General features: G+C 41.6%; 1 long non-coding RNA gene across 1 annotated transcript; it reads right to left on the bottom strand.

Moving 5' to 3' along the window:
• Window positions 1–9010: 9010 nt before the first annotated feature.
• On the bottom strand, window positions 9011–10917 carry LOC143773542 (uncharacterized). The gene is made up of 3 exons (XR_013215222.1): window positions 9891–10917; window positions 9363–9818; window positions 9011–9267 (listed from the first exon to the last, which is right to left on the bottom strand). It is a non-coding gene; the product is annotated as an uncharacterized LOC143773542 (long non-coding RNA).
• Between the last annotated feature and the right edge of the window lie 681 nt (window positions 10918–11598).

Raw genomic sequence — 11598 nt, 5'->3', positions numbered from 1 at the left:
TTAACTATCGATTGTCAGTTACATCATGAGTCACATAATTTTACATTTAAACTCAAGCTTTAATTGTAGGCATTGATTTGTTCATGTCAATAACACCCACAGGAACCAAGATTTTTGCTCTTGGCTTGTAGGTGTTTGCTGATTAATTAAGTCAAATACATATGGCAGCATTAAGTTATTAGATTTTACTACTGAAAACACCTTATTATGGCAATGCTAATTTATATAAGTGGTGAAATTCAATGCACAAATCTGTTCTGTATAATTTGTTCCAAAGTAAGAAGAAAGTTCTATAACTTTTCTTGCTTTCAATTGCTAAGGAAACAATTGATTACTTAACATTTTATATATTCTTCTTGAAGTACATATCAATCATTACTTTTATTTCTTAATTTCATGAGAAGTAGGAGAATTATTAAAATTTTAAACTTAGCAGTGAAGAGGTGCCTTTCATATTAGAGCATAAGTCAATAACACAAATACAGATGAGAACTTAGTATTATATGTTATTGCTGAAAAGTGCTTTTTCTCCTCCTAGACTAAATATTTTCTATCAATCCAATTTGGCCTTCAGTAACAATAGATTTTCAATTTACGGCGTGGGGTCTTCCGTAATTTTCATAAGCAGCTGAGAGAAAGCTGACCGCTGTGGGCTGATGTTTATATTCTGGGAAGGAGGGCAATATCCATAACGGTTCCCAGGCTATTAATATCATCTTATAGCTGGTTGGTTAGCCTTTCCTGTCTATTTTATGGGGGACCGAAGAAAAAAAATTAAGTAAAGTCCTCCCATAATTTCAAACCAGCAAAGGCTAAACAGACAGCAGTGGACTGATATTAATAGTCACTGATGGGGCCAGATAAATTAATCCTCATCCCAGGCTAAGAACATCAGCTCTCATCTGCTTCAGAAATGGTGCAGCAAAAAGCATTGCTCTTCCCACTTGCCCTGTCTCGGTGGCAAGTCTCTGGATCTCTTGTCACAGAGGCATCTCCCCTCTTATAAAGTGGATAACTGTTGTCTCTCAAGCCATCATCCAGAGGTGAAGAGGAAGGTGTGATGAGTTTAACAGGCATTGTTTGAGTATTTACCGTAATCAATTTTCCTATTTCCTCCTCTGTTTTGCAGGTCAACAAACTAGCTGGCCTGCACAATATGTAATCAACATATTAACAAACATGTATTGTTCAATTACTCTGCGTATCTGTCATCTAGGATAACAACACAATATGTTACAACAAACATTAACTTAAAAGTGAATATTACAGGCTCATACAAACAATAGTCTGTGATTTCTTGACCATAGAACAAACACATAAATTCAAAAGTGAACATAAAGACAAGTCTATGCCTCCTGACTTACTTAAAATAGATGTCTGGATAATTAAGATTAAATGCTGTGTCATCACAGTTTGGATAAACTTGAATAAACTTTCTCACGGGATCTCAGCACTAGACACTGCAGGAGTGATTAGGCTCCTATCAGTGTTAGGCGGATGACTGGGAGAGCGGTCACTGATGTGAATACTTTTTAAATAATCTTAATCTTCATGAAACAGTATAGATTATCCTCAAGTCAGACAGGTGAGGGATATGTTTGATTATTATTTTTGCTTTTTTTACAGGGTATATGGGCATTGGTGGATTAGTCTTAAGGTGAGTATCATGGTTTCTTATAATTTTCTGGTTTTTTTACAAGTGACAATGGCATCAATGGAATAGGTACAAGGTGAGTATAACAGTGCTTTTTTATTTTTATTTCAAATAAAGGAGTCTGTGTCTTTATGTCAAATAAAGGACTTTATCCTTGCTTTTTACAACCTAACTATGGGGTTAGTAATGGGGACGTCATATATGTCTCTCTCCATTACTAATCTGTGTGCTTGATATTAACGGCCATAAAACAGCTGTCATCATCCCCACAACCATTACCCCACTTGCCACCGCACCAGGGCAAGTAGGAGGAGCTTGCCTAAGTTCCAGAATTAGTGCATCTAATAAATTCACCTTTTCTGGGATGGCTGTGGGCTGCTATTTTTAGGCTGGGGGAGCCAATATCTATAACTCCTTACCAGCCTGAGAATACCAGCTCCCAGCTGTCTGCTTTAGCATAGCTGGTTGTCAAAAATGGAGGGACCCCACACCATTTTTTAAATTATTAATTTAAATAATTTAAAATATGGCGTTAAGACCCCTCTATTCTTGATAACTAGCCATGATAAAGCTGACAGCTGAGGGTTAATTTTTATTAATTTTAATCATTGCCCCCATGGTGGCCACCATACATTCAGGTAACTTATTGCTCTTCTGCCTATCGGTTTGGCTTAATGTTTCTCTGCTTGTAGCCAATAGGTGCTGTATCCCTCTGACATAGCTGTTGCCTCTTTCCTACCTACTACATATTTATTAAAGGGATTATCCATTGCACATACTGAGATCATTTCTTGTGACCAGTCTTTACCCCTTTCCCCTTTCCCCCCACTTTTGCACATGCACTCTATATGAGATATTTCTAGTGCTGCTGAGTTATGTATTGTTCCAATTTTAATCACCATTATTATGTACGCACAAATGTATTATTTTATTTTCTGCAGTTGTTCACTGTGGTCATCTGGCACTTGCACTTTATTAAGAGGCATTTTCTGGTTATAATTTTTTTATTTTCTCATTTTTTCGATTGTTTATGTGTCCATATATTTTCTTACACATATTGTATTACATATCAGTATCCCTTGTCACACTGACAGTGTAAGACTGGTCTTTGAGTCTCTTTTTTCTTCTGTATTATCACTTATGTTGCAATGCCTATATCAATCGTCTGTAGATAAAACCTGGTGTATTGGTTTTTAGTGTTGATCAATTTCTAATATTGATTTTTTATTCATTCTTATTATTGACTACTCAACCTATATTATTTACCATTTTGTGTACTCAAGTGTCATTTCTTTATCCATGCGGGCACCTCTTTTTGTTTGTAGTGCTACATTTAACCCTCACGAATAAAGGTATTTTAAGCCTTAATTTTAATTGTCCTATTGTCTTCTGAACCTTTTTTGGTGTTTTTCTCCGTTTTGGTTTCACATTATTCCTGAATGGTCTGCCATTCCCTCTGATACAGATATATATCACTTAATGTCTATTTGACTCACTCTATGCTATTAGTGATATACATCTTATTGCTGTGTTCAATACATGCTTTCCACTTCTATGGGAGCAATGTTGCAATGATTGACCTTGCTCTGTCCACTTCTATGGGAGCAGTGGAGTAATGTGTTACCCCGCTTTGTCAATTACTATAGGAATAGTAATGTAGTGGATGAAACGGTGTCACACACTAAAATACTGCTCCCAAAAACATAGAGCAGAGTCACACACTACACCACTGCTTGCATAGACGTGGACGGAGAGGGTTCACACATTACACACATTAGATACTGCATATCTAATCCCATCCTGTGTGATACACTCAACTGAACCCTGTATCTGATCACATCAGATGATGATACACTGCACTGAGCCCTGTATCTAATCCCAGGGCATGTTACTCTAAGTGTATTTAATCTCCGCACGTGATATACTCCACTTATCTAACCTCAGCTAATGATACAACTAACAGTACTGGTGCTGCCGTCCGTCCTCGGTAACACTGTCTACAAGTTAGTATCACTTTGCAGTCACTATCAAAATGGCTCCACATTGTGATTCTAATGCCACATTCACACTATCAGTATTTGGTCAGTATTTCACATCAGTATTTGTAATCCAAAACCAGAAGTGGGCCAAAATTGCAGTAGTGGTGCATATGTTCCCTGCATACTTTTCCTCTGGTTGTTTCTCTCCTGGTTGTGGCTTACAGCTACTGATGTAAAATACTGACCAAATACTGATAGCCTAAGGCCACAGTCACACTATCACCCAGAAGAGGAGGGGAGGAGTAACATCACACACATCACATATACTGCAGTCATAATGTGTGCTAGCACAACACTAGGTTTTCACAGCATATTTCAGCAGCTATTCCTACTTGTGTTTAAAAGTGGAACATATCAAACCCTTTTAAACTATTTTTCATATTTTACTTAATTAAAAAACAATTTATATATTTTTTTCAAACTAAAACTTTACGCTTGTTGATTTTTTTTTTATTACACCCTCCCTTTAAAGGGATTGTTAAGTGAAAAGAAGTTATCATCACCAGAAATAAGTACATTTATTAAGGTGGAACTGATTTCTCCTCCAATTTTCCCAAGTTCTTTATTCTCCAGAATACGGATTTTTTTTCGCAATTTGATCCAAACTAATTCAGAAAAATGGCGGCCAGGTGCGGCCGATATTTTGCTGAACTGTATTTCACCAGTTAAAGAGTTAAAATGACTCACCACACTGCTCACCTGTACTTTCACCCCCACAGAAAGTTGTATGGTCCACAGCACCACTTCTTTTTGCCTTCCCCTATCATGCACAGTACATTAGTTTCAGCCTCTTCACACAAGACCATGGCTTGTGGACTCCATATGCAGAGCCCCAAAGTGCTAGAAGAGCAGAATACCACACTCAAATGACTCCATTTTGGAAATTATACCCTTTTATAATTTATCTACAGGTATAGTGATGATTTGACTCCATGGGACGTTTCCAAAAAAAAGTAGCAGTGGATGTTGTTGAGTGAAAATTGCAAATCTGCTTTTGTGGTGCCCATACATTGTAGTGCTTAGTATGTTATTCCCAGCTCATGCTACTAGAGAAACACACCCATAAATTAGGTGGACTGTCATCGCTACAGAAATGCCAAATATGTGGATGCAAAATGTGGTTTAGGCACACTGTGGGGCTCAGAAGGGAGGGGGCATTTCGGCGGTTGGAGAGTTGTGAGGCTGGAGGAAACAAAGGTAGAAGTGGTGCCACCTCTGAGGACTTTACAATGTGTGATGTTAAGGTGGAGGAAAAGGAGCAGATGCCACTTGATGCAGCACTTGGCATCCACTGGAGCACATGCTCTGTTCCTCATCATCAAGGCATACTGCTGTGTGACTGCCAAAGAAAGGGAGTAGAGTAGCCCTTCCAGTAACACAAGTTGTCAGTTGTCTTTGGACAGAAGGAGCCGGTGTTCGTTCAGTAGAGCTTTCAGTAAGGCTACTTTCACACTAGCGTTAACTGCATTACGTCGCAAATCCGTTTTTTTGCCGAAAAAACGGATGCGTCAAAAAATTGAAAAACGGTGACAAACGTATGCCACGCATCCAGCATTTCGACGGATCTGTCGCAAATCTGCTAAACGTTTCCGTCGAAAATACTGGATGCGTTGCATACGTTTTACCATCCGTTGTATCCGTTTTTCCGATGGATCCGTTTTTAAAATGGGAGGCTCCCAAATTTGATTGGCTACTGGAAAATTTGAAAAACTATATAGTTCTTGTTTTTACAGCCCATCTTTGAGGGTTTTAGTTTTGTGGCAGCGATGGAAGGTGTTCTTGGGAGGATTGCTAGTTTGGTTACCGACGTTATCTTTGAGACGAATCGCCTGGATATCATAGTACGGGAGAAGGAGGCGGCAGCGGAAAGGCGTAGGATGCTTCTGCAGCAACGGAGACGGAGGCGACTCTGGATACATCCGATTAATGAACTACGGATGACCCGGGGTGTCCACTCCACTCTGTACCTGGAGTTGCGGCACAATCCACACAAATTCCACAACTACGTGCGGATGAGGATGGAACATTTTGATTTTTTGCTTGCAAAAATAGGGGATGTCATCCGGAGACAGGACACAAGGATGAGGCTTGCCATCACACCGGCGGAGCGGCTGATGGTGACCCTGCGGTAAGCCTCTTTTTTTTTCTTTCATTGGTCATTTTTAATGTTATATTACATGCTGCAGACAATACTGCGCTGACATACTGCACACTATTTTCTGCAGCATGTAATTTTGGTTTTCTTGGCGGACATTCCACTGCTTTATTTAAATGTCATTGCTGATATTGAATGTTAGATAACAGACTGCAGAAAATACTGTGCTGAAATAATTTTCTGCAGTTTTTTTTTTTTTTAAGTTTTTTGGGTTTGATGACATGCAACTGTTTTTTTTTTTCTGTCATTGGTCATTTTTAATGTTATATTACATGCTGCAGACAATACTGCGCTGGCATATTGCGCACTATATTCTGCAGCATGTAATTTTGGTTTTCTTTGCGGACATTCCACTGCTTTTTTACACCGGTTTCATGCTGGTTTTATTGTGTGTCCCGTCCTTAAAAAAAAATTAACAGTGCCATATTGAAACTTGTTGGTCTGTGCAATTTTCGCTAACATTTTTTTTTTTTTTAAAGTTTCCTAGCTACGGGTGAATCTATGACTTCGCTCCATTACCAATTCAGGCTGGGCATTTCCACTATCTCTGGAATAGTGAAGGACACATGTCAGGCTGTTTGGACCACTTTGCAACCAGAGTATATCCCCCAACCATCCATGGAAATCTGGTTGCGAAGTGCTGAAGAGTTTCAGCAAATTTGCAATTTCCCTAATTGTGTGGGTGCAGTTGACGGGAAACATATAAGGATTGCGAAACCGGCAGGAACAGGATCGGAGTATTATAATTATAAGAAGTATTTCTCCATCGTCCTTATGGCTATTGCAGATGCCAACTGCAGGTTCCTTGCCGTGGACATCGGAGCATATGGACGGTCCAACGATTCGCAAGTTCTTAAAAACTCTCCAATGGGTCGTTGCCTTTATGGAGAGACCTACGATTTCCCGCCAGCCAGACCACTGCCAGGAACAAATGACCCAGCCATGGAATATGTTTTTGTAGGTGATGAAGCCTTTCAACTGTCGCCGCACCTACTGAACCCGTACAGTAGCCAGAACTTAAACCATACCAAGCGGGTCTTTAATTACCGGCTTACTAGAGCACGAAGAGTAGTGGAGTGTTCCTTTGGCATATTGACGGCGAAGTGGCGAGTTCTGCTGACGGCTATCAAACTGAAAACAACAACTATAGATGAGGTAGTTAAAACCTGTGTGGTGCTCCACAACTTTGTCCTTTCAAAGGAGCCCGTTTCCTTGGATGATGAAGAGTTGGAGACCACCTTGTGGGACTACCGCAGCAGCTCGGTTCGCTCTACAGGTTCAGTCACAAGGATGAGGGACCAGTTTGCAGATTATTTTGTCTCACCTGTCGGGCGGATCCCGTGGCAAGACATGATTGTGTAACCTGTTTCCCATGTGTTTAGTTTATGTAAAAAATTTGTTTCTACCAAAACAAAAAAAAAAGGCCCAAAAGCGTGGTTTTCTTGCTAGTAAAACCATTATGTTATACCTTTCACATGTCTGGTGTTTGTTTTTATTAAACCTTTTTTATTATATTACCTTAATAAATCCACACACACACAAAGAATATAATTTAAATCAGAGAAAATTTTATTTGACCTCTTTTTTTTTTTTTAAATATTTTTTTTTTTTGCCAAAAAAATAGATATTTATTTTCCAATTTTTTTTTGTGGAAAATTTGCACATTTTTTAAAATAATATTAACATTAACATTTAACATAAATTTTTACAGGTCTTCAAAGTGTGGGGTGGAGATACGAGGGGAGGAGGGGCAGGAAGGTTGGACCACGTTGATAGGTGGGGAAACCCTACTTGTTTGGGGTGCAGTGGAAGGGGGGGGGAAACCAAGAGGCTGACCAGAGGGGGGTGGTGTTGGGGTAGGGGGAAGAGAAAAGCTGGGTAAAGAAAACATTGGGGAAGGAATTTGGTCTGGGGGCTGGGATGGTTGTGGGGACTGGGTTGGGTATTGTGACTGGGTAGGGTAGTGGGACTGTGTTGGGTAATGGGGCTGGCGTGGGGTTTGTGGCTGGGTTTGGTAATGGTGCTGGTGTGGGGATTGGGGCTGGGTTTGGTAATGGTGCTGGTGTGGGTATTGGGGCTGGGTTTGGTAATGGGGGGTATGGTGTGGAAATGGGGCCTGGGGTTGGGCATGGTGTGGAAATGGGGCCTGGGGTTGGGCATGGTGTGGAAATGGGGCCTGGGGTGGGGCCTGGGGTGGAATTGGAGTGGAGGTGTGTGGGTAGATTGGGGGTCATTGACGGCCTGCAGTAGAGCATTATGGCAGGTATTCATTACCCGCATCTGTTGCTCAAAAGAAAGCTTCTCCATGCTCCTGAGCATGGATTGAAAAAAAATATTGGCCGGATCGGGACTTACAGCTGAATGCAGCCTATCCAAGTGACAAGCCAGGTTTCCTGGCTTGTTTCACTGATGCGGGATTGCACCATGTTGAAACCAGCAGTCACTTGCTCTCCCAAAATTTTGAAAGAGCCTTGGAAGGATGCATTCAGGTGTAAGAATTCAGGAGCATAGCTCCTTTCCTGACCCCTCTGTCGCTGACGCCACGAACCTAATGGTGGTCTCGAGGTGGCAGGATCAGAGGGGTGGGGTAAAGGGAACGCTAACTGTTCAGCATCAGATGCGAGCAATGAAGCCTGCAATAATGCTCCACTGCTTGGGGCGGATGAAGTGGAGGGGACAGAGGGGTCAGAGGAGGGAACAGAGGGGTCAGAGGAGGGGACAGTGGGGTCAGAGGAGGGGACAGTGGTGTGGGGCCTACCGACGTGGCCCTCAGTGGCGGACTCAGGAGGGATCGCTCCAGAGGGCGCAGAGGAAGATGCAGGCGCGCAGTGGCGGAGAAGGTGCTGTGAAAGAAAAAACAAAAGAAATTAATACATTGGAATGAAAAAGCCCTGACTGAAAGCAAACTAAGTAGACAGGTTAACATGGTTATTAGTGGGCTGTAGAATACTTACACTCTGCTCAGCATGGTTCGCCTCAGGAAGGAGAGGGCCGGGCCATATTTGTATTTGCTCCTCCTCCTTCCTGCAGAGCCACTCGGGGCCTGCATCTCCTCGTTGAATTCCCTCTTAAAGCGATCCCTCAGTGACCGCCACCGCTTCCTAACCTTTCTAACTGTGAAGACAAGAATCAAAAGAAAAAAAAAAATTGGTAAATGCAATACATTACAGTCAGCTCAAAACATCACTGGAAAGTGAATACTTACCTAGTTTGCTCAGCTGCTGAGGATGAAGGCTCTCCCGCCTTGGAAACAGGTTGCGACACACTTCGTCCCAGAGCCGACGGGTGACACCGGTATCGGCATGCCTGCGGTCAGCCATGTTCCACAGCGGCTCCCACTCGCGAAACTCCTCGATGAGATTCTCAATGTCTATGTCGTCATCATCATCATCCTCTTCTGCGGGAGCACGCTGTGAAGCCTGTGCCAAAAGAAAAAAAGAAAAACAAACAAATTAGTACACTGAAACACTAAAGTACCAATAGAATCCCCCTCCCAAAAAAAAACAAAACTCACTGATGGCCGACCGCGGCGACGAGTCCGCCGACTCTGGGAGTGTCTGGGAGAACCTTCAGCGGCAGCAGCAGGAGCAGCAGCAGCAGCCTGAAATAAAGGAAACAAATTCTCAGTTAGGTAGGCATATATTTTCTGTGTTTAGTTATGTATGAAAGTCTGTTTTGTGTATGGTGCAGTGTGATGTGCGAAGCAACTGTTTCACCACTACTTACACTTGGTTCCTCCTCCACTTGCATCTCTCCACCCGTCTCGCCCCCTTCTGACAGCTCCTCATCTGATTCAGCTTCCTGTTGAAACATAATTTATGCATGTAGTGATCAAAAAAAAGTAAATAAAAAAAAAAAATTAAAATAAATTTTGTGTTAACTTACCGATACACGCTGTTGCTGTGGAGGAGGGCTGTCAGAAGAGGACATTGTTGTGGAAGCAAGGCCGGTGGCTGTGGTCCTGGTGTCTCTGTAAAAGTTAAAAGACACTTGCAATCTGCTCTACACATTGAAGTAGCAGATTGGGGTCTTTAAAACTTACTTTGAAAGATTTGTGGCTGTGGTCCTGGGCTGACAGGCGGCGGCTGTGGTCCTGGGCTGACAGGCGGCGGCTGTGGTCCTGGGCTGACAGGCGGCGGCTGTGGTCCTGGTCTCTCTGTAAGTTAAAAGACACTTGCAATCTGCTCTACACATTGAAGCAGCAGATTGGGGTCTTCAAAACTTACTTTGAAAGATTTGTGGCTGTGGTCCTGGGCTGACAGGCGGCGGCTGTGGTCCTGGGCTGACAGGCGGCGGCTGTGGTCCTGGTCTCTCTGTAAGTTAAAAGACACTTGCAATCTGCTCTACACATTGAAGCAGCAGATTGGGGGTCTTCAAAACTTACTTTTAAAGATGTGTGGCTGTGGTCCTGGTGGGCTTGCCTGGTGGGCTGGTCCTGGTATGGAACACAGGCGGGTGATATGGACCTGGTCCCTGGTGTATCTATAATAAGTATAATGGATTTATAGTTAGACCACCCTCTAAACTAGGTAATGTTTTAATAAACACCCTGCTAAAATGATGTGAGAAAAGTTCATTAAATGTGAACACCAAAACCCCTAAACAGGTGCACGGTATACCATTCATTTCCATGTTCCCAAAAAAATATTTTTAAATGTGAACCCACCATGTAAACATATATTTACCACATTTTATTTTCAAAAATCACCTCCCCAAAAAAACCTTTAAGTGTAACCTTTATTAAAAAAAATGCCCTCAACCAACTCTGTATTGCATGTGTAACCATTGGTACATACACCAGTTTTAAATTTACCTTTATGAAATGATACTACGGACATTTTTTTAACAAAAATTTTATTATTTTCTTTTTTTTTCACTCTTTTTTTTAAAATCACAATTAGGAGCTGACATGCTCTTTATTTTAAATACAAGTACATCAACTGCAAATGGTTTTAACAGTAAAATAAAACCAACACTTTTAAATAGAAAAAAAAAAAACACACTCACACATTCAAACCACAAGCTGCAGACCGCTAGACTTTTTAAAAAAATACATCAGATTTAAAAAAAAAAAAAAAAAAGCACATTTAAACCACATGCTGCACAGACCACTATACAGTCAATACATCAGAAAAAGGCAATTAACCAATTAAAGCATGGACAAATGCACATGCAATCAACAAGACGCACACAAACATGCATGGTATGTGTCCACATTACGGATCGCATCAGAATTTGGTCAGGATTTTCCATCAGTATTTGTAAGCCAAAACCAGGAGTGTAACAAGAGGGAAAGTATAATAGGAAAACAGGCACACTTTTGCTTTTATCACCCACTCCTGATTTTGGCGTACAAATACTGATGGAAAATCCTGACCAAACCCTGATGCAATCCTGAACATTGACACATACCCTCCCACATGAACAGGCATAAGATTGGCAAAGGCATAATAAGGTGCAGGAACATGATACAAAAGCACACAGCCGTACAAAAATACACACATACACATGCACGCACATAGCTTTATGCAAATACACATATGTACAACAAAGGCAGAAAGGTGAACCCAATCAGAAGACGCATACACACACACACACACATACAAAACGCTGACAATCCTTTGGCTGGAGCTGCATGTCTTCACAGTGGCTGGCATTATGGTGGATCTGGACTCTAGCATTGCACTGGCTGGTGCAGGACGATGGCAGGCCTCAGGTTCTCTTCAGGTTTTAAGCTCTTGCTGTAGTCA

Source organism: Ranitomeya variabilis, chromosome 5, assembly GCF_051348905.1.
Source record: "Ranitomeya variabilis isolate aRanVar5 chromosome 5, aRanVar5.hap1, whole genome shotgun sequence".
Taxonomy (NCBI): domain Eukaryota; kingdom Metazoa; phylum Chordata; class Amphibia; order Anura; family Dendrobatidae; genus Ranitomeya; species Ranitomeya variabilis.
This window is presented reverse-complemented; position numbering and strand designations above follow the sequence as displayed.